Source organism: Chrysochloris asiatica, unplaced genomic scaffold, assembly GCF_000296735.1.
Source record: "Chrysochloris asiatica unplaced genomic scaffold, ChrAsi1.0 scaffold00030, whole genome shotgun sequence".
Classification (NCBI taxonomy): Eukaryota; Metazoa; Chordata; class Mammalia; order Afrosoricida; family Chrysochloridae; genus Chrysochloris; species Chrysochloris asiatica.
In genome coordinates this window covers 6,593,971-6,617,341 of record NW_006408548.1, presented here as the reverse complement: position 1 = coordinate 6,617,341, position 23,371 = coordinate 6,593,971, and the positions used below count along the sequence as shown (strand labels likewise).

At 39.4% G+C, this 23,371-nt stretch overlaps 1 protein-coding gene and 1 pseudogene across 1 annotated transcript in view; one reads left to right on the top strand and one right to left on the bottom strand.

The window, feature by feature from the left end:
- GADL1 (glutamate decarboxylase-like 1) overlaps positions 1 to 23,371 on the bottom strand; it is a 247,673-nt gene that overhangs the window by 40,202 nt on the left and 184,100 nt on the right. The gene's annotated exons all lie outside the window — the stretch shown is intronic.
- Positions 20,781 to 21,143, top strand: LOC102818471 (annotated as a pseudogene).

Genomic DNA, 23,371 nt, shown 5'->3' with positions numbered 1-23,371 from the left:
TGGTGCTTTTGAGTTATGGTGTTGGAGGAGAATATTGAAGGTTCCATGGGCTGCCAAAAGAACCAACAGATCTGTGTTGGAAGAAGTGCAGCCAGAATGCTCTTGGAGGCCTGTATAGACAAACTTTGTCTCTTATTATACTTTGGACTTATTGTCAGGAGGGATCAGTCACTGGAGAAGGATATCATGTTTGGTAAGGTGAAGGATCAGAGAAAAAGAGGAAGACCCCAGCGAGATGGATTGGCAAAGTGGTGGCATCAATGGGCTCAACTGTGGCAACAATTGTGAGGTTGGCCCAGGACCAGGCAGTGTTTCATTCTGTTGTACATGGGGTCACAATGAGTTGGTACCAACTCGATGGCATCTAATAACAACAAGTGACTTCGAGTCAGTTCTGTATAGTGTTTCCAAGGAGCAGCTGATGATCTTGAATTGCTGACCTTGTGGTTCAAACCAACCTTGCAGCCCAGCATATTAACCCACAGTGCCACTCCACTACTAAATTCCACTCTCTAACTCTCCCAGATGTACCTCAGGGTTTCAAAATTGTCCACCAGTTATATGAATGTCTTATTTTGTGAATTATCAGTACTGGTTCTTTGTCAATATTTTGCTTTGGGTGCTCATTGTTTCTTATTGATTGAAAAGGATTCTTGAATACTTAAAGCATTAACTATCTGCTATACAAGTCTTTAAATTCTGTATATGATTTTAATTTTGTTTGTAATTGTTTTATGTACAGTTTTAGGGGTGTTTTTTCCCCCCTTAACTCTTTATATTGTGATTTAGGTGGATGTTTACAGAACAAATTGGTTGTGGTGGTGGTCCTGTGCCTTGGAGTCAGTCCTGACTCACAGTATCCCTGTGTAGGATTTCTGAGGCTGCCAATCTTACAGGAGCAGAACGGCTCATCTTTCTCCTGCGGGAGTATCTGGTAGTTTTGCACTACTGACCTTGCAATTAGCAGACCAATGAGTAATCACTAAGCTACCAGGACTCCTTGTTCTTGTTAGGTGTCCTTGAGTTGGTTCTGACTCACAGCGACTCTAGATAGGATTTCCAAGGAGCGTCTGGTGAGCTTGAACTTCTGATCTTATGGTTCAAAATGACTTTGTGATTCAGTATATTAACACACAGATCTACACCAAGACTTCCCCAGAACTCCTTAGTTTCCCATAAACAATTTTGTTTGCATTTTTGTGTATTCAAAGTTAACATTATATATTTTTTAAGGTTTTTATTGTGAATTGAATGTGAGTTTACATGCGAGAACATCACTGCAGCAATTACAATCCCCTCCATGCATCACCATTCAACAGTAGTTGCTTCTATTGCCTCTGTTCTCTGTTTTTTTTGTTGTTGTTGTTTTGTTTTGTTGTTGTTTTTTTTAAGTACACAAAAATACTTAGAAATGGCTAATCATTTAAATAACCCAAGGGCACATTCTGCAAGCCTGCCTCCTGGACACCAGCATGCAGGCCTTTCTCTTTCTATGAGTCTCAGCTGCTAATCGCTCCATGTTTTCAGATCTGCCTCCATCTCTGGTATCGCTGCTTCTCTGCATAGGGTCCCACATTCTGCTTGTGTTCTTTTCCCTTGATGGTCCTAGGGTCATCTGTTCCTGGACTGTAAGATTACCTACTCCCCCTTTTATGTTACAAAACTTCTATCTTTACAGTTGTGACAATCACAATTAGTCACAACAATTATTCACTATTGGGTCATAAGAATCTCATCAGAATCTCCTTTCACCAGACCAGTCTAAACAAGATGAAAATTATTCAGTGGAGATTCTACTTTCTCCTGCACTATAATATGCTAAAGGGAGCTTTTGAAACTAAATTTCCTCTTGAAAACTTGTAAGCCAGTTACTTCACGCCATTTTTGCTCCCAACCTCCACCCCATTTTTTTGCAGCCAGTGTCTAAGTTGCCTGTCCCTGTCAACCCTATGTAAAGAGGGGATAGGTTTGATCCTTGATGTGAAGACTTCTTCCCTCTCAGTTGGTATTTTGAGCTACTACATCCATAAGTATGGGTCAAGTTACTAAAATTGTAGCAATTTACACTTGTTTCCTTTATAAAATTTCTTTATCTTCCTCTATTCAAGTTCTGATTATCCAGCCATTGAAGTTAGGTCAAATGGGTACTATCTGCAAGTTTGGGCATTCTTGTGCATCTCCCCTCACTGCAAATCATCTGGATGCTTCACTCTCTTCTCCATGGCTAGATCCTTGTCCATGGGCTTAGGAGCCTCCAGGTCTCACCACACTTTGTAACAACCAGCCCTTCCTCTTCTCGCTTTCATCTCCAGGTCCACGGGAGTCTATGTAATGTGGTCAAATTCAACCCATATCTTCATTGCTGCCTTTCCCTCATTTCCCCTCACCAGAAGAACAATGTGGTCACCAGCAAACTTACATACTTGTCATGTGTTCCCTTTGAGTTTCAGTCTTAGAATTTTTATATCTATATCCTTATATACTTAGACACTTACGGATACATTTCCAACTTTGGTATTATACTTAAAGAGTATAATGGATTAATCGTTTTTCTGATTTGATTCTGACATTTAAAGTTTTAATCCATTTGAACATTTCAATTATACCTTGCATAAACTAGATATTCTCCCTATACCTCATCTAACCAGAAGCTTTAGCACCACTAATGAAATAAACATGCTTTACTCCAGTAAGTACGGGGAATATATATGATTTTTATAAACATTTGTAGCTGAATTTACTATTGAGTAAGATTGATCTGTCAATTTGTAGACTAACCTAAGCTATTTTACTTATTGTAGCTCTATAATATGCTAAAGGGTACTTATCTATACGATAAGCACTAGACTTTAAACCACAAAATCAGCAGTTCAATTCCTCAGGAGAAAGATGAGGTTTTCGTCTGCTCTCACAAAGACTGACAGCTGCAGAAACCCTATACAGGTTGGCTATGAATCGCAATCGACTTGATGGCACTTATTAACAACAATATATTATGTTGAACTGATTTGAGAGGGGGATTTCCCTTTTAGTAATTCTCTTTTAAAAATGTTCTTACCTATTATCACCCACCCATATATCTAGGAGCCCTAGTGTGGGACTGTAGGACTATTAACCAAAAGGTTGGTGGTTCAAACCCAACCAGTTGCTCCTCAAAAACCCTATTGAGGGTTCCTATGAGTTGGAACCTACTCAATGACACACAACAACAACAACAACATTTTAGAGTCCTGGTGTGAAGCTGTAGTATAAACTACTGTTGTTGTTAAATGCCATCAAGTCAATTTTGACTCAAAGCAACCCTGTATAGGGTTTAAGAGGAGCAGCTAGTGAGTGTGAACTGCCAACCTTGCGGTTCAAACAGACCTTTTGATCCAGAGCTTATCCTATAGCATTACACCAGGATGTGACTGCTAACCACAAGCTACATAATTCAAAGCCATCAGCTACTCCTTGAAAACCTATACATGAGTCAGAACCAACATCATGGCTCTTAACAACAACAGCAGTGCCTATTATTACTTGGGTAAGAAAAACTTTTAGCTATTCCATTTTGTACATCTACAGTAGAAAATTTCTAATAGTCTTTTAATTGGTGCCCTCCATCTTGGTGGTGCTGTACAGTAAGCACTGGACCATGAGGCCAGTTTGAACTACGAAGTCATTAGCTCAAAGCCACTCCTCAGAAAACCTATTAAGTTGGAATTGACTCGATGGCACTTAATAACATCATATACTCTCAAATGAAAGCATTTTTTGATCTCTTTAAAATATTTTAAAGCTCATGTCTTTTTCTGTTCATTGACTAGGCTAACACACCTAGAATGTTAGCTCAGAGCACTGCGAGCAGATAGTCCTAATTTGTTACTGACTTCAGTGGGAAGGATTTATATTGTGTGTTTATTATTATTAATCTAATAAATCACATTAAACAAGCAAAATAATATAACTATATGATAATTCTAAGCCTTCATATTAATTTTGCAGACAATTCAGTGAGTGTATTTTAGTAAATTTCTAAGGATCTTTCAATTTTTTTTTTCTTATTCTATTTTTAAGTGGGACATTTTGGGTTATTTTCTTGATTTACTTGTTCAGAGACAGAAAATGATGAAATTGCTTTCTAAGGGTTGCTTTTGCTTAGCTTTTGAAATAATGGTGTTTTGCTGAATGGAGGACTAAAAACTGAACCTATGCAGCAATACCATGCGCTACACTGGCTGACTAATCCATCTACTCAGACAGTTTCTCCAAGTCCAAAACCGCCACATAAATTAAGCTTTTCAACCTGTGTGAGTGGATTATTGTGTGGCTTCCAGAAATAATCCTCTCATCCTTTTACAAAGTTGTGACCCAGTTTGGGAGGGTATCTTTAATATCTTGCTCTACTTCACTGACCTCCAGGCAGAAGAGCCAGAAATATCTGCATTTAATGGGCAACTTTCATCTGCTGTTTTACAAAGGGGTCTTCTTTCTTTAAAAAGGAAACTGAAACTTGTATCACAAGGCAGCTTTTGAACAATTTTAGTCTATATTTTATATCTCCAACAAGTGGAAAGCAGAGATATGGAATAACCGAAGTGCCTTGGAACGGGGGGTACCTATTGATGCAAGTAAATGAAAAGCTGCTGGCTAGACCTGCTTTTACCTCCTCATTGACTATTTGTCAAATCACAGGCACTCAGCTCAGAGAGAAGATCAGAAACACCTGTATGAAACACCTGGCAAGGCTCAGGTACTCTTAAAAAAAAAAAAAAATCCAGAGCAATAAAGTCACCCAGGAAAGGAATGGGACAGAGATATGCTTACAGAGACATACATAAATCCAAGGCTTCATAACACACTCTTACTACAAAAGTGTACAATTAGATGGATGAGTGTCTTCTAGTAGATGGATGAGTGTCTTCTAGCAGGCAGATGAAGGATTTATTGATATGGCCTGTGGTTAAATATTGCTTTTGTTTCCAATCGTTCAAATGACTTTCTCCCTATAAGAGGAGTATGGCATCCCTGCTGTTGTTTTATAGCCTGCCACACTAGCTTTTAGGAAGAGCATACTTATACATTATGTCCCCATCCCTTTGCCACATGACCAACTCTGAGATGAAACTCTGAAAACAGGTGTGCGTTTCTGCCAGTCCTCTTTCTCTCTTTCCTTTGCCTGGAAAATGGTATGTCCCAGGTGGGGGCTCTACTTGCAGCTTCAATGCTGGCATGGCAAAGATACAGAGGGCAGAGCTGAGTAGTAAACAGGGAATGTGAACAAGAAGTAAACCTTACATAGAAACCACTGAGATTTGGGGTTATTTGCTGCTGCAGCATAACAAAGTAAAGCCTAATTACTAGGGCACATTTGATCAGATCTGGGACGCTTTAGAGGAAACCAAGGTAACGCCTAAATATGAGCAATTAATATTCCACAGTCTGCACCTGGACTTGTTTTAACTGATAAGGTCGAGCTTCTCCATTGTTTCTTTCAAGAGATGTAGTCAATTTGACTCTTGTGTGTATATTCCATCTGGTAAGGTCCATGTGTGGAGTTTCCTTTTATGCTCTTTAACAAAGGTATTACTACAGGCTGAAGTTGAAGAAAGTGAAAATAAGTTTGTAAGAGTCAAAATCAGACATTCAGTATGTCCCAGTTTTTAAAACCATCTCAAGAATAGATAAGATGCATTGGAGACTCTGCAACTTGCTCTTGGACATAGTAAAGCTGAAGCATGTGGGGAAAATGATGAAGCAAAAGACATGAACAGAAAATTTCAAAGGGCAACTCAAGAAGACAGAGTACTACAATGAAATATGCAGAGATGGAGTTAGAACACCAAGAAGGAAGAATCTTTTCAACATTTTTCAATCTAAAAGAACTGAAGAAAAAGTTCCAGTCTCTGCTTGCAATATTGAAGATTCTATAGTGTAGTGGTTATGAATCAGGCTGCTAACTTCATAGTTAGTAGTTCGAAACTACCAGCTGTTCTGCAGGAGAAAGATGAGGCTTTCTGTTCCCATAAAGATTTACAGCCTCGGAAACCCTGTACAGGGTCGCTATGAGTCGGAACTGACTCCACGGCACATAAAAACATTGACAAACTAGTAAATGACACAGAAAGTACCAAAAGAAGATTGAAGGAGATCACAGAGATACTCTACCAAAAAGATCTGGTGGGTGTTCAAGTATTTTAATAGATAGCATATGCTCAAGAACCCATGGCATTGAAGAAGAATTTGAAGTTGAACTGAAGGCATTGGCAAAAAACAAGGCTTCATCAATTGACTGAATACAGACTGAAAGGTTTCAACAAGTTGATGCAGAGCTGGAGACTGTCACTCATCATGAAAAGAAATTAGGAGGTCAGCTACCTGGCCAACTGGTTAGAAGAGATCCTTAATTGTGTCCATTCTAAAGAAAGGTACTCAACAGAATGTGGAAACCACTGAAGAATATCATTACTATCACATGTAAGTAAAGTTTTGCAGAAGATAATTAAAACACGACTACAGCAGGAACTCTGGTAGCATAGTGGTTACGAATTGGGCTATGAACCGCAAGGTCAGCAGTTTGAAACTACCAGCTGTTCCGCGGGAGAAAGATGAGGCTTTCTGTTCCCATCAAGATTTACAGGCTCGGAAATCCTGTACAGGGTCGCTGTGAGTTGGAACCGACTCAATGGCACATAACAACAACAACAGCAGTATATCAACAGGGAGTTGCCAAAAATTCAAGAAGGATTCAGAAGAGTACATGAACTAGGAATATCACTGCTGACATCACATGGGTCTTGACTGAAAGCAGAGAAAGCCAGAAAGGTGTTTACCTGTACATTTGACTGTGTGGTTCATAGCAAACTATGGATAACATTGCAAATAATGGAAATACCAAAACATTTACTTGTGCTCTTGAAGAACCTGTACACAGATAGAGAGGGAGTCATCAGAGCAGAAAAATGGGATACTGAAAGTTTTAAAATCAGGAAAGGTATGAGCCAGGGTTGTATTCTTTCTGCATATTATTCAATTTATAGACTGAAGAAATGATGAAGAAATTTGATTATATGAAGACTCATTAATAACCTGTGTGTGATATGTAGATGACACAACCTTGCTTGCTGAAAGTAAAGACAACCTGAAATATACTTATTGATGACGGTCAAAGACTACAGCCATTACTGTGGATTCCACCTCTATGTAAAGAAAATGAAAATCCTCAGAACTGGACCACTAAATAACATCATGATAAATGGGAAAAAAGATAGAGGTTATCCAAGACTTTCTTTTGCTTAGATTCCCAATCAACACTCATGGAAAACAGCAGTCAAGAAATCAAGTAACACATTGCATTAGGCAACTCTACTGCAAAAGACCTCTTTAAAATGTTGAAGAGCAAAGATGCACCTGACTCAAGCCAAGGTATTTTCAGTCACCTTATATGCATTTGGAAGTTGAACAATGAAAAAGCAAGAATGTGAAAGAGTAATGGTGTTGGTGAAGAATATTCAAAGTACCATGGATTGACAGAATAACAAAACACATCTGTGTTGGAAGAAGTATAGCTAGAATGTTTCCTAGAAGCAAGGACGGCAAGACTTCATCTCTTGTACTTTGGACATGTTGTGAGGATAGATCAGACACTGGAGAAGGATATTATGCTTAGTAAAGTGGAGGGTGAGCAACAAATAGACCCTGAGTGAGATGAACTGACAATGGCAGCAACAATGGGCTCAAACATCACAGCAATTGTGAGGATGCCAGTGTTTTGTTCTCCTGCATGTAGGATTGCTATTACTCAGAACCAACTCAACTGCACTTAGTAACAGCAACATCAAGGGAACTCCTGATTAATTTAGAAGTTTGGCTCTAATTTTTTCTGCAGTATACTCAGGAAACCAAAGCCCGCCCAATCCCAGGGAAATTCCTGCACTTAGATTTCCAAAGGCAAAGTCAACAATTGAGTGATTCACAAGACAGTACTAGATGAATATTTGACATCATAAAGGTGTCTTATTAATATAGAAAGACAACATCAATCTATGTGGTGGTGGTGGTGTGCTGTAGAGTCAATTCTGACCCTCTATGGGATTTCTGAGGCTGTAAATCTTTACAGAAGCAGAAAGCCTCATCTTTTTCCCACGCAGAGACTGGTATATTCGAACTGTTGAACTTGTGGTTAGGACCCCAATTCATAACTCATTACACCAAAAGGACTCCTTAATCTATAGCATTGTTGTAGTTTAGTGCCACTGAGTCAGTTCCAACTTATTATAGCAACCTTGTATAAAGTTTCTGAGGAGTGACTGGTGCGTTTGAAATGCCAACCCAGCAGTTTTAATGGACCTTGTAGTCTAGTGCTTATTCTACAGCATATAGGGTATGGTAAATTTTTCTGTAAAGGGTCAGATAGTAACTGTTCTGCAGGTCATACAGTCTCTATAAGGAACTCTGGAAGTATAGTGGGTTACACATTTGGCTGCAAATCTCAAAAGCAGTTCAAATCTACCAGCTGCTCCAAGGGAGAAAAGATGAGGCTTTCTGCTCCTGTAAAGATTTTTACCTTGGGAACTCTATACAGGGTCATTGTGAGTTGGAACCTACTCAGTGGCATACCACCACAGTCTCTATTGTAATTACTCAGATTTTAAGTAAAACAGCCACATGAAACAAACACATGAGTATGATTGTATGCCAATAAAATTGTATTTACAAAGACAGCAGTGGTTTGGATTTGCTCTGCAGATCAACCCTTACAATAGCATAAGAAAACTTTAAAAAAACAAAGAAAAGTCTAAAAAGGCTCTGTAGAGTTCTTTATCAACCACAGTTATGTTGCATTAACATTAAAAGTGGCTACTTAAGGACATGGATAATTCTCCAAGGGTTTTTGTTGTTTTCATATACACAACAAAAATAATTAAACAGACTTCAGAAGATTTTTGTAGAAACTAATTAACATGAAATAAAATGGGCCAATGAGAGAGTACGCACTCAATGAATTTTAGTTTCTCTCATCTTTCTTTGTCACGCTGTGCTAGACCACAGAGGATTCCCACTGAAGGCATGTTTAACGCATGCCAAGTTAAGAAATAATGCCAAGCAATAATGAGGTAAAGCAGACAATCCTTTAAGCCAACATCTGCTCAGCAATTGGTTTGATAAAACAAATGTATGATAATGAATAAATATTAATATGTGTCATGGTTCAAATGTCCATTTATTAGATTCCTAATTATATTGGCCTGGCATGAAAATTCTTTGTTTTTTTTTAGTTAAAAGGTATATTTATTTTTGAACGATACATCAAACCCACAAAGTTGCTGAAAGGCTTACATTGGAACACTGTGTAGCCTGCTTGGTATGAGGGAAAAACAATAAAAATCTTGGTGCTGTTATACTTAAGAAGCTGATCAATTAAACAGAGAAAAGTTTGTGATTGATTGAACTTGGATAGTCAAAATTTCTTTCAAAAAGCAATGTATCTCAATTTGTTGCTCTCTGTTCTTGTTCAAAGCCTTCTATCATAAATAATTAGGGGTCTGGTGTGGCGCTGAGGGCCACTGCATTGGACTGAAAGGTCTGCTTGAACAGGAAGGTCGGCAGTTCAAGCTCATCAGCTGCTCCTCGGAAATGGTACACAGGGTTGCTAAGAGTCAAAACCGACTGGAGAGCACTTACCAACAATAACAATGGGCTCAAAAGAGCTCATGGTAAATGTTCCTTATTTAATATCTGGGTCATAGTGACATTTGTTAAAAAAACTGATTCGCCTTTTTCTACCCTGTATATCTAAATGTCATAAGAGAAGAATATTCTCATTTTCCTAGTACATTTTCCACTTCACTTTACATTTTTTATTTATTTCCCTAGGCCTCATGCTTGGAGTTCCCCCATCTAATAAAACTATTCTTTGCATTTCCATTACTGCCAAAATAAAACATCATTAATAATCTTACAATTCTCTTCTGCTCACAAGATGGATAATATGATGCAAATTAAATGTATTCATTGTTATTTACCAAGACACCAAGGAAGATGTGATACCCCCCTGCCAAACTGGTTTTCAAAGAACAGTAGAAATGCTCTCCTATAAGATTTGAGTATATGCTAAAGTAAGTATCTATCTTAATCACACAGTAGGGGGCACTGTTACCACAAGCAGCATTGTTATGCAATGATTCCATGGTTATGTGAATGAGTAAATGTGTAGGGAAGAGAGTACAGAACTGTGAAATAACTTAATAATCATTTATCTCTGGTTTTCAAAATAATTTATGTATTAAAAACTAACACAGAACCAGGTCCCATCAATTCAATGCCAACTAAAGGTGACTCATGTGTTAGTGTATAAGTGTATCCCATAGGGTTTTAAATGGCTGATTTTTAGAGGCAGGTAGGTCATTGTTCTATGATGCCAATATTTCAGTCAATAGCTGAGTGCTGAACTATTTATGCTACCCAGGGACTTGAAATTCACGTATGGCAGTGCTTATGTGCCGTTGAGTTGTTTCCAAATCATAGCAATCCTGTAAAGGGTTTCTGAAGATGTAAATCTTTACAGGTACGGAAAGCCTCATGTTTTTTTCCATGGAGCAGCTGGTGAATTTGAACTGTTGATCCTTTGGTTAGCTGTACAATGTGTAACCCAGTATGCTACCAGGGGTTCCTTCAAATTCATGTGTAGTGATAGGGAAAGGCAAAGTAACATTTGCTTCAGACCCTGAATTGTCCTGCTTGGTGATTCCATGATTTAGACAAGTTGCCTTGGAATCACCTGGAGAAGACTGTTAAAACTACAGATTCCAGGGTATCAATCACTGCACATCTACTAAGGCTCTAATCTCTAGGAGTTTGGGCTTAAAAGTTTTATTTTTATCGAATTTCTGTGTAAATCTAATATGAAGCCAAGTGTTGTGTTGCTGTTAAGTGTCAATGAGACTGTGTACCTCATCGAGACCGTGTATAGGATTTCCAAGGAGCAGTTGGAGAGTTTGAACCACCGATCTTGTTGTTCAAACTGACCTTGTGGTCCACTGCTTTATCCCAAAGCATCACAATAAGAAGCTTCTTATTAAAGGAGCAGAGAAACATGAAAGTTGCATATCACCATTATTATTTTCATGAGGACATGGAAAAATAGCAGCAAGACATAACTCATTAGGCAATAAGGTAAAACGTGGACCTACAACTTCCTGTAAGTACCTTCTTTCTTTTTCTTCACTTCCTACTTTGTAATTTTCCCCCAGATGAGGCTAGGATCCAATCCTGGGTCATCAGACTTCTCATACACAGGAACAGAGACACAGAAAATGAGGTAAATTTAGGGATGTAAGAAAAAATATTTGTCATAAATATTTTCAATCAAAAATTGCCATGAAAGTCGTTGAAAAAAATGAACCAAATCTGTCCGAAGTAAACTTGTTTCAGTTTTTCTGAGGGTTAGTAACATAGGAGAGTGAAAATGAGAGTGTGAGTTCCAGTATTAAAGGACAGATGGTGGTGATGGTTATGTTCCGTGCAGTTGGTTCTGACCCATAGCGACCCTGTACAGGGTTTCCGGGGCTGTAAATCTTTGCAGGAGCAGAAAGCCTCATCTTTCTCCCTCGCAACAGCTCGTAGTTTTGAACTGCTGACCTTGAGGTTCGCAGTCCGAGATGGGCACTGAGAAATCCCACAGTGCAAGAATGCAAAGTAGACCAAGACTTCTTCATTCCTTATCTTCACAGGTCCTTCCTTGCTAGTACATTGTGAAATGATAGTCCCTGGGTGGTACAAATGGCTAATGTGCACAGTTAGAAGTGTGAGTCTACCCACACGACCTGACAAGAAAGCCTGATAATCTGCTGTTGAAAAGTCAGCCATTGAAAACTCTATGGAGCACTATGACACACATGAGGTCACCATGAATCAGAGGTGACTTCATGGCCAACTGATAAAATGACACCAGCCATATCCAGGTCCCTAAAACAGAGTGCCCTTCCAGTTCTTTTTGCCCCTCAGATGACTTTCATTATTACAAACCCAAACGAAATGCCTTGCATGTGAAGCTTACCATCAGACAAATAAATAAGAATCAAGCTGTTTCTTTTTATGTTGACAAGTAAATGATCAGAAGTTTAACCAGGCATTGTTTTCTCCCAGGGGTTTTGCCACCAAACCCACTGGATTTGTCTGAAAGTGTTTTCCTGCCTCCCGACTGCAAATATGTCCTGGAAATAGTCAGTCTCCTTGGTTACTGACAATAATAAATCAACTGGATGTGTATATCTGTCAAAATGATGGGGCATTTGACTATGTGAATAAGAGCATGAGAGGAAAGAGGAGAGTGAGAGCAATGTGGAATTCAGTAGAGTCTGAAACCACACACATTTAGTACTTCTCGTAAAGGATAAATCCACATCTATTCAAGCCTCTATTTGGATTGTGTCTAAAGAATCCTGAAATCCAGTTCCTTCTGCAAAGACTATCTCAAATATATCTTCCAAATCTCAAATATAATTTTACTATTTAAATAAGACAACCCTCAATTTCTCATTTCCCTTTAAAACAGACTAGACATGGTAATATCTAGAGTCACGCAGGATGAAGTTGTCAATATGAGGTCACAGGGTTTAAACATCACATGGTTTAAACATATCTATTAGTCTATCATATTCTGTAAATATTTTCTATTTGTTACTGATCTAGGAGCCCAATTCACCAAGCCTGGATTCCAGGTCCTGTCAGGATTGTAGCCTGTGGTTTAAATTGACTGTCTGCACCAGGGAGTTAAAATGAATGTGTTATCAATGCACAGTCCAGCTAGTTTGCTGAAGCCGCTAATGACAGACCCAGCAAAGCTTCCTGTCAACTACATGGAACCACTTAATGGCTGAAGAACCACCACGAAAATTTTTCCAAGTAAAGCCTGTGAAAAATGTCAACAACATGCAGACGTAATTTCTTGTGCGTTGTTAATGTTGTTGTTGTTAAGTGCTGTTGAGTAAGTTCTGACTCATATCAACCTGTACAGGGTTTCCGAGGAGCGGCTGGTGAGCTTGAACCTCTGACCTTGTGGTTCAAACTGACCTTGCAGTCCAGGGCATTAACCCACAGTGCCACATCTATTTAATCAATTTTCCACCCACAGCGCCCCCATGTGGCAGAGTGGCACTGCTCCCCAGGATTTTTCTTGGCTTTAATTTTAAACGGAGCAGATAGCCAGGGCTTTTCTTCCGTGGAGCGGATGGATAGGTTGCAACACCAGGTTTCTCCCTCAGTGGATTGTTGTTATTGTTGAGTGCTGTTGGATTAGTTTGGACTTATTGCGACCAAGGGTTTCCAAGGAGCAGCTGGTGAGTTTAAATGATCAACCCTGTGGTTAGCAGTTCAGTGTTTCTCCTACAATGCTACACCAGTATGCCCTCAATGGATTAGGTCCAGTTTATCTAGAAGATAGAGGAAGGATGTTAGGTTAGTTAGGGAAGAGCTGTTTTGTGTTTCCCCACCTTTTTTCTGGACCAAAGCAATGGTGTAGAGAATATGGATTGATTTGGAACACCATCTAGTGAAGGATTTGAGGAAGTGCATGAACACAGAAAGAAAAATCCCAAATCAAGCTCTGATTCAAAGGGGTTTAATATATACTTCAGGCTGTCTTAAATGATTGTGAAATGAATGATGGCATGATTTTTGTTTTTTTAAACTTAAAGGCAAATGATAGCCAGAAGGGTGGTGTGCAGTCTAGCACAGACCAGGTTCAAGTAATGAGGATCCTATCTGCCTCTAGCCAGTAATTACAGTAAGAAGGTAACAAGTGTCCCATGGGGTCAGCCTAATCAATGGTTTACTTCTGCCAAAGTCAGCTTCACAAAATGTTTGTGAAGAATGATCCCAGGGCACCAGATTTTCAAACATGCAACTCTCAGTCCTGGTGCTTTTCAGTTAAACAGTATATGTGTCAGAGACCCTAGGTTCAAAAATTAAGAGAAAATATTCTAAAATGTAATTGCTTTTATCACTAGAGAATCAGTGTCAATAACACCTATTTCACAGTGTGCTGCACACAAAAGGCACTCAACAGATATAACATTGCTCAATAACTGGAAGGTGTAGGTAGAATTTTAACTGGAGAAGAAAGCTGAATATAATTGTCACTATATTTTGAATTCTTTTATATAAAACTCTTTCCTTTAAAAAAAAAAAAAAATTCTCAGGTACACAAGCTAATGCCACATCATCCAGGATATTTTTCTCTGTTTTCTCTGTGCACTTTACATTAAATAATGTTTTATGACTGCCTCTAAACTTCCCACTTCTGGTGTGGCCCTGTGGATCAGCACTGGATTGTGAACCACAAAGTCCACAGTTCAAACCCACCAGCTGCTCCTTGGAAACCCTATACAAGGTCACTATGAGTCAGAATCAACTAGATGGCACTCAACATGCAATAAACTTCCCACTAGGAAAAAAGAAAAAGCAAATCAATAACAAAAATCCCCCAACTCAATATTGTAGCATTTTTACTATAATTAACTATCCATACAACCTGGTGTGGTGCTGTGGGCTAATGTGTTAGATTGCAAAGTCATTTGAACTGCAAGGTCGGTGGTTCAAGCTCACCAGCTGCTCCTTGGAAACCCTCTACAGGGTTGCTATGGGTCAGAATCGACTTGACAACACTTAACAACAACAACCTCAGTGGTCTTGCCTTCATTGATCTTGTTCTGAATTTCAGAAAACCTCATTTCAACATTCCTGACTGAAAACTTACTTTGTCATTTCTAACTGCTTCTCTTAAGTACACAGTCAACTTGTCATTTTGGGCTTCACAGTCTCTGTGAGTAACTGAATCTGGCTACTCAGAAAATAAGAGCAAATTCTGGATATGTAATGTTAAGGCTGCCTGTTTTTTCATTTACAGGCGCAGCAAGAATACCTCCACCAGGACCCCAAAGTCTCCATTAGAGGCCACTGGAAAAAATAGGCACCTTGTAAGCAACAATGCTGCTGCTTGGCTGCTAAATGAAATGTTGGCAGCACCAATGTACTCAGCTGTTCTGCAGGCAAAAGACCTGGAAATCCGCTTCTGCCAAAAATTAGAGCCAATAAATTCCTATGGGGAAGTTCTATTCTTTCACACGGGGTCACTAAAACTTGGGGTTGACTCAGTAACATACAACAACAACATTCATATCCATTGGTCATCTCTCAGAAGAAAAGAAGACAGGTGGGAATGCTGAGCATCTCTCTCATTAAAATTCTTCTGTTCTTTGACAAATGGTTAATAAGCTATCACTATATTTCATCATGGAGTCCTGGTGTGGTGCTGTGAGTTAATGCGTCAGACGCAAAGCCATTTGAATTGCAAGGCTGGTGGTTCAAGCTCACCAGCTGCTCCTTGGAAACCCTATACAGGGTAGCTATGAGTCAAAATAGACTCGATGGCTCTTAACAATAACATATTTCATCATGGACTCCCAGTATGGTGCTGCAGGAAAATGCACTGGACAAGTCAGTTTGAATTTCAAGGTCAGCAGTTCATATACACATCCTATTCCATTGAAACCCAATTCAGAGTCGCTATCAGTAGAAACGGACTCAATGACACTTAACAACAATAATAACAATATGTTTAATTCAGAGTCCATGGTGGTGGAAACAGTTGATTTCTTAGCTGCTAACTAAAGGTTTAAACTTTGAGTCCACCCAGAAGCACCTCAGAAGAAAGGCCTGTCAATCCACTGAAAACAATACACAGACACACATGAGGTCACAAGAGAGCGAATTAACCTGACCATTATTGATGTTGTTGTTAGGTGCCATGAGCCGGTACTGACTCATAGCGACTCTATGCACAGCAGAACGAAACACTGCCTGATCCTGAGCCAACCTCACTACTGTTGCCACACTTGAGTCCATCGATGCTGCCACTTGGCCAATCCATCTCGTTGGGGGTCTTTCTTTTTTCTCTGATCCTCTACCTTACCAAACATGATATCCTTCTCCAGTGACTGGTTCCTCCTGACAACATGTCCAAAGTATGAGAGATGAAGTCTGGCCATCTTGGTCTCCAAGGAGCACTCTGGCTATAAATATTCCAAAACAGATCTGTTGGTTCTTTTGGCAGCCCATGGCACTTCCAATATTTTCCTCCAACACCATAACTCAAAAGCATCAATTCTAGCTGGTTATAGTTAGCTGAGCACTAAACCGACATATTTTTAGCTTTAGACATGATAAAGCAAATGGAAGAAATGAGTAGGCAAAAAGCTGAACAGAAAATTTCCAAGAGCAGCTCAGAAGACAAAGTAAAATATAATGAAATGTGAAAATACCTGGAGCTAGAAAACCAAAGGGAAGAACTTGCTCAGCATTTCTCAAGATGAAATAACTGAAAAAAAATTCAAGCCTTGACTTGAGGTACTGAAGGTTTCTATGTACAAAATATTGAATGATGCAAAAAGCATCAAAAGAAGATGGAAGGAATACATAGAGCCACGGTATCAAACAGAAATGGTCGAGGTTCAACCATTTCAAGATGTAGCATATGATCAAGATTCAATGGGACTGAAGGAAGAAGTCCAAGGTGCACTGAAGGCATTGGCAAAGAACAAGGATCTGGGAATTGATGAAATACAATTTGACATCTTTCAACACACTGATGCAGCACTGGAGGCACTCAGTCATCTATGTCAAGAAATTTGGATATAGCTATCTGACCAACTGATTGGAGGAGATCCATACTTGATCCCATCAAAAAAAAAGGTGACCCAATGGAATGTGGAAATCATAGGAAAATAGCTTTAAAATCTGCAAGCGAGTAAAATTTTGCTAAAGATAATTCAAACAATGGTTACAACAGTACTATGACATGGAAATGCCAGAGGTTCATGCTGGATTCAAATGAGGATGTGGAAAGAAGGATATCATTGCTTATGTTCGATGGATCTTGGCCGAAAACAGAGAATGCCAGAAAGATATTCACTGTGCTTTGACTATGAAAAGGTTTTTGATTGTGTGGATCATGACAAACTATGCACAATATTTTAGAGAATGAGTCTTCTGGAACACTTAATTGTGCTCATGAGGAAACTGTACATAGACCAAGTGGCAGTGTCTATGCTGAGCAAATAATTCAAGAAGCTAGATTTTATGAAGAAAAACATGGCATTAGTGTTGGAGGAAGACTGATTGAATACCTGAGAGATGCAGATGATACAACCTTGTTTAATGAAAGGGAAGAGGACTTAAAATACCAACAAAGATCAAAGACCACATACTTCAGTATAGGTTGCACCTCAATGTAAAGTAAAAAATCCTCACCAATGGACCGACAAATAACATCAAGATAAATGGAGAAAAGATTGAAACTGTCAAAGACTTAATTTTGCTTGAATCCACCATCAACAGTCTTGGAAGCAACAGTCAAGAAATCAGATGATGTATTGTATTAGGCAAATCTGTTGCACAAGGTTTCTAATGTATTCAACAGCAAAGATGTCAGTTTGAGGAGTAAGGTGCACCTGACCTAAGCTATGGCATTTTTCAGTAGCCTCATATGTATGTGAAAGTTGGACAATGAATAAAGAAGTCCATAAAATAATTGATGCATTTGAGATATGGTGTTGGATGGGAATATTAAAAGTACTACCGACTGTTAGAAGAGCAAACAAATCTACGTTGCAATAAGTTCCGCCAGAACGTTCCTTAGAAGCCAGAATGGCCAGACTTTGCTTCTTATACTTCAGACATATTGTCAGAAGGGTTCAGTCCCTGAAGTATGACATCATGTTTGGTATGTGGAGGGTCAGTGAAGAAGAGAAAGACCCCCAATGAGACAGAATGGTAAAGTGGCAGCAGCAATGTGCTCAAGCGTAGCAATAATTGTGAGATTGTTTCAGGTCTAGGCAGTGTTTCATTCTGTCATGCATAAGGTCTGTATGAGTCAGTACCCACTCAGCGGCAGTTAACAACAGTTTTAGCAACAGCTGCATCTTGGGATATCAAGAAGCTAATCCTTCATACCTATTAGATTTATTTTTAATTTATCTAAGGAGTTTGCAAGCAGGCATTTCCACTCTGAGTCCTGTCTATATAGTCTTTAGAGCAAAGTCTTTTACCTGGCAATAAATTCTCAATACGCTGACAACACTGGAAAGGCACCTGCAGGGAGGCAGGATGGTGGGATGCCTGTTTAGTGACTGGAACTCAGCAGACCACTGCCATTTGCTCTTGCACAGTACCTAATACTCACAAGTCTCTCAGACACTTAGGATGCAATGAGAAGTCACCCAATAGTGCTCAGGGACAAGAGAAGCCATCAAACCATGGAGGAGATGAGACAAAATAGGTTGTTGCAAAACTGAAGACCAAAGTGTGATGGACATTTAGGACATGCTAGTCATTTGGACTGCAATGTCTGGTGATGAATCAGTTAAGTGCTTGTTTGCTATCCTGAAGGTCGGCAGGTCGAACTCAACAGCTACTTCTCAGGATAAAGATGGCGCCAGCTTTCATATAGATATAGCCTAGGGAACCCTATGAGGCAGTTCATCTCTGTCCTATTGGGTCACTGTGAGTTGGAATGGACTCAATGGCATGAGATCTTTCTATAGCTGAGAGTCCCTGGGTAGTGCAAACAATTTATGTGCTTAACTCTTCCTGGAAGGCTAGAGATTTGAGTCCACTCAGATGTGCTCTGAAAAGTTGGGCAATTTGTTTTCTCCAAAATCACCTTTTGATAACCCTGTAGAACACAGTCTTCCTCTGATCCACATGGGATTGCCATGAGTTAGACAGTCTCACTAGCTCTTTGTTTTTTACATCAACTATCATCAAAAACAACAGCTACTGGTTAGGGCTGAGGGCAAAGAAGGCTTTGGGCAGGAGATTTTGTACTTTAGACAATGGTGAAGTGATACTTCTGGCACTCAATCAGCTGTGTGGTGTGTTCACAACTTATTTTCGCACAGGCTGAAGTACACAAGAAGTCCTGGTGTGGTGCTGTAAGATAAGCACAAGACTGCAAGGTCTGTTTGAACCACAAGATCGATGGCTCAGACTCACCAACCACTCCTGGGAAACGCTATTACAGGGTCCCTATGAGTCGGAACTAAATTGACAGCACTTAACAACAACAAAAGTACAGAAATTTGACAGAGATTATTACTGTAATGAAGGAAGAAGAGGAGTAAAAATCTCAGATTACGCTTCTATTACATCTCTCTCACTTGTCCTTTGACAAGCTTTCAGAAATGGCAGAGTCTAATCTGCAATCAGAAAATTGCCTAACTAGGAATGCTGATTTTTTCACAAGAGCTCTGACTTATGCACACCCTTCTGGTGTACATATTAAAAGCAGCCACATTCACTTTCAACCATGTCCAGACTAGACAACACACTCTCTGGTCTCTGTATACATTACCATGTTGTTGTTGTTAGGTTCCATCGAGTTGGTACCAACCCATAGCGACCTTATGCACAGCAGAACAAAACACTGCTCGATCCTGGGTCATCCTCACTACTGTTGCCATGCTTGAGTCCATCGATGCTGTTGCTTGGCCAATCCATCTTGTTGGGAATCTTCCTCTTTTTCTCTGACCCTCTACCTTACCAAACATGATATCCTTCTCCAGTGACTGGTCCCTCCTGACAACATGTCCAAAGCATGAGGGACGAAGCCTGGCCATCTTGGTCTCCAAGGAGCACTCTGGCTACAATTATTCCAAAACAGATCTGTTGGTTCTTTTGGCAGCCCATGGCACTTCCAATATTCTCCTCCAACACCATAAATAAAACATCAATTCTTCTATGGTCTTCCTTTTTCACTGTCCAGCTTTTGCATGCATATGAGGTTACTGAAAATACCATAGCTTGGGTCAGGGGCACCTTAGTCCTCAAGCTGACATCTTTGCTCTTCAACACTTTAAAAAGGTCTTGTGCAGCAGATTGGCCTAATGCAATAAGTCGCTTGACTTCTTGACTGCAGCTGTGTGAGTGTTGATAGTTGATCTAAGAAGAATGAAGTCCTTGACAACTTCAGTCTTTTCTACATTGATAAGAATGTTGTTTATTGGTCCAGTGGTGAGGATTTTTTTTTTCTTTACATAGAGATGTAATCCATACCGAAGGCTGTGCTCTTTGATCTTCATCAGTAAATGTTTTAAGTTCTCTTTACTTTCAGCAAGCAAGGTTGTATCATCTGCATAGCGCAGGTTGTTAATGAGTCTTCCTCCCATCCTGATGCCACGTTTTTCATACATAACCATAGTCCATCTTATTTATGCTGCATAAGTGCATGCAGTGGTTCAAGTGGGCACGATAAATTCATTACCAGTATCCACTGGCATCAATTTCACTGTCAATTTAGGTTTCCAAAAATACCAGGACTATGACATATCCAAACTGACATTCCAAAGGTGAGACTGTGTGAAATGCTATAGTGGTCTCCAGTTAGTACCATTTTTAGATGATGGGAAAACGTACGCTTTTAAACATTGCTGTTACTAGTTGCTTTTGAGCTAATTTGATTCACAGTGACCTATTCAGTTTCATACTACTTTTTTAGATTTCTGTCTTCTTCAAACATTTATTTTCAGCTGGCTTGATGCATACGTAAGTATTAATTCATTTGCTTAAACTAAAGCTTTTATTTTATTTTATTTACTATTTGCAATAAAAGTTAGAACCTGGCTTACTAAACCTGGAGACTTGGGGCACCGTGGAGACTTCATCCCAGCTAAGGAGAGAGGAGCTGCAGAAAGCTGCAAATCTCATAGCTGCTCAGGGTGTTTTGAACTTCATCTATAAAGATGGGCAGAATTTTCCTTGACCACAGCGGTGGCACCCACCTGTTTTCTTGCGTGAACCACAACATGATCCTGACCAACCTCTCTGAGCTCATCTCCACTTGCTTCACGGTGCCACCAGCCAGGCATTCCTTTTTAACAAGCCAGTGACCCTGCAGTACAGTGAAGTTCAAGACTGGGTCATGTTCACTGGCCGCTGCATGGTTCGAAACATGAACTGCAAAATCTGCAATAGTAAACTGGGACGGATCTGTGAGTTTGCCACTAAAGACAGTGTGTTATAAGGAAAGCTGTGTGATCCTGGAACGCACTCTAATTCGAGAAAGTGAGGCCTTTAAGGAGCATATACCATCTGATAATTCTTAAAGAAAAAGAGAGAAATACCATCTTTTCCCAGGTCTCCTTCTTTGAAAACAAAAGCCTACTTACACACATTGTTAGCATCAGATTTGGATTCATGGACTGCAGAACATGAGCTTGTGAGAATCTAAAATGTAACCTTTCTTCTTCTTTTTTTTTTTTAATTTTCCATCCAACAGCAAGTGTAGGGAATATTATGCTGATGCAAGTTTTTTTTTTTTTCTTCCTTATGTTTATATCTTGAGGTAGGATAGTCTATCTGCAACTATATAATAATGGGCTAAGTGAGGACAAAAATCTGGGCTATTAGAGTGAAAAGTGTTTTATGTCAATTTTTGAAAGGAAAATAATGTCAAGAGCATGGTTTTAAAACATATTTAGGCTTCGTTTTAAAACCTTTTTAAAAACTCAGTTATTTCACCTGGTTAGCTAGCTTCAGAGAAGAGATCCAAATATATGACCAGCACTGAAAGCCCAGTGTTGGCGTGGCTTGTGCTGGCCATTGTGCCATATGCCTGTTGGAGATGAACTGTAGCACCAGAGCCCCTTCTTCCTTGTATGTCTTGATCCAAAGATGTCACCATTCCTAGTTATTTGTTACCACATAACTGGTGTTGTTTGGAAACTTTCCCTGAAATGGGACATAACTGCTTGGTTGTCTTTTCCCATGTAACTTAAGCATAGTAATATAAATAAAGTGATAGTTGGGGTAAAAAAAAAACCATAAACAAGTTAGAACCTGATAGGCTCTATTATCCACAGAACACTATTATGGTGTATCATTGAATCCAACTCATAGCACCCACCCCCCAGCCCTCACCTTGCTATATGATAAAGTAGAACTGCTCCATGGGGTTTTCTAGATGGCAATTGTTTTGGACAGTCACTTGTCTGTCAGTGTGACACACTGTGGTGGCTTGCATATTGTTGTGATGCTGGAAGTTACACCACCGTTCTTTTGAATGCAGGGTCACCAGTGGTGGGCAGGTTTCAGCGGAGTTCCCAGACTACCAGAGACTCAGAAGGAGCAGAGGTGGACTGCTTCCAAATGTTTAGCCACAGAACCCTTATGAATAGCAATGGAACATTGTCAGAGATCACACAAATATTGAAAACTGTAACATGATGAAGAGAACCAAAATCCTGTCAGATATAATGCCAGAAGGTGAGCCCCTCAGGATGGAAGGCACTCAGAATACAGTAGGAAAAGAGCTGCCTCCTCAAAGTACAGTTGACCATCATGACGCAAATGGAGTAAAGTTTTCTGGGCCTTCATTTGCTGATGGGGACAACTCAAAATGAGGAGAAACAGCTGCAAACACCAATTAATAGTTGGAACATGAATGTATGAAGTATGGATCTAGGAAAACTGGAAATTGTCAAAAATGAAGTAGAACACATAAACATCAATATCCTAGGCATTAATGAACCGAGATGGACTAATACTGGCCATTTTGAATCTGACAATTCAAAATTTTACGCTGTAAATGACCAACTAAAGAAGAATGGCATTCCATTAACCATCAAAAAGACTATTTCAAGATCTATGCTGTCTGTGACAGGTTGAAATCCATACCATATAATAAAGACCAGTTAATACCTCTATTATCCAAATTTATGCACCAATCATTAAAGCCAGTGATAATGAAATCAAAGAATTCTACCAATTTCTTCAGTGATATTGATCAGACATGTAATCAAAATGTATGGGTAATTAATGAGGATTCAAAATGCAAAGGCTGGAAACAAACATTAAGGATCAGTAGTTGGAAAATATGATCTTGGTGATAGAAAGGATGCTGGTGATCACATGATATAATTTTGCAAGGCTAATGACTTCTTCATTGCAAATCCCTTTTAAAAACAACATAAAAGATGATTGTACAGGCAGACTTCCCCAGACAGTATACACAAAAATAAAATAGACTTTATCTATGGAAAGAGACAGTGAAAAAATTCTGTATCAGCCAAAACAAGGCCTGGCCAGACTGTGGAACAGACCATAAATAGCTCATATGCAAGTTCAGGCTGAACATGAAGAAAATTAAAAACAAGTCCACAAGAGATAAAATATGACCTTGCACATATCCCACCTGAATTTAGACATCAGCTCAAGAACAGATTTCATGCATTAGACACTAATGAGCGAAGATCAGAAGAATTTTAGGATGACATCAAGAACGGAAGGAAGGAAGGAAGACATTGTCAAAGGAAAGAAGGAAGGAAGGAAGGAA